The sequence below is a fragment of the Chiloscyllium plagiosum genome, chromosome 21 (assembly GCF_004010195.1).
Source record: "Chiloscyllium plagiosum isolate BGI_BamShark_2017 chromosome 21, ASM401019v2, whole genome shotgun sequence".
NCBI classification, from domain to species: Eukaryota; Metazoa; Chordata; class Chondrichthyes; order Orectolobiformes; family Hemiscylliidae; genus Chiloscyllium; species Chiloscyllium plagiosum.
In genome coordinates, this window is record NC_057730.1 from 51843579 (window position 1) to 51844609 (window position 1031).

Genomic DNA, 1031 nt, shown 5'->3' on the forward strand with positions numbered 1-1031 from the left:
TTGTGGCTGTACAGGACATTGGTTAGGTCACTGTTGGAATATTGCATGCAATTCTGGTCTACTTCCTATCGAAAAGATGTTGTGAAACTTGTAAGGGTTCAGAAAAGATTTACAAGGATGTTGCCAGGGTTGGAGGATTTGAGCTACAGGGAGAGGCTGAACAGGCTGGGGCTGTTTTCCCTGAAGTGTCGGAGGCTGAGGGGTGACCTTATAATGGTTTACAAAATTATGAAGGGCATGGATAGGATAAATAGACAAAATGTCTTTTCCCTGGGGTCGTGTAGTCCAGAACTAGAGGGCATAGGTTTAGGGTGAGAGGGAAAAGATATGAAAGAGACCTAAGGGGCAACTTTTTCACGCAGAGCATGCTGCATGTATGGAATGAGCTGCCAGAGGAAGTGGTGGAGGCTTGTACAATTGCAACATTTAAAAGGCATTTGGATGGGTATATGAATAGGAAGGATTTGGAGGGATATGGGCCAGGTGCTGGCAGGTGGAACTAGATTGGTTGGGTTATCTGGTCGGCATGGACGGGTTGGACCGAAGGGTCTGTTTCCATGCTGTACATCTCTATGAGTCAATGACTCTATATAAACGGGATTTGTATTTATTGAAATAGCATATTATTAGAATCTTCTTTTATTCAGGAAGTTAGTAGTTAGCGGGAAATTGTTCGGTGTGGTAGTGGTTCTGTTAATTTGTTCACTGTTGGAGTTAGAAAAATAAATTGTTACTTGTTGATTGTAGAGTGAGTGTCAGGGGTTTATTTCATTTAACCACTCCTTTATAACAGATTGGGGGATGAGAGGTTGGTTATATTCCTTGTCACACTTCTTTTAACAGATTATGAGGTGAGGCAAGACAAGCCTTTCTGGGCGTTTCAGTTTTATTTATTAGGGGGGGGTCAACCTCCACTTTATAACACTTCACAGATGCTGCCAGACCTGCTGAGCTTTTCCAGCAACTTCTGTTTTTGTATCAATCTTTAATTATCTTGAACAAAATGCAAGTTAATGGGGTTCAATGATGAC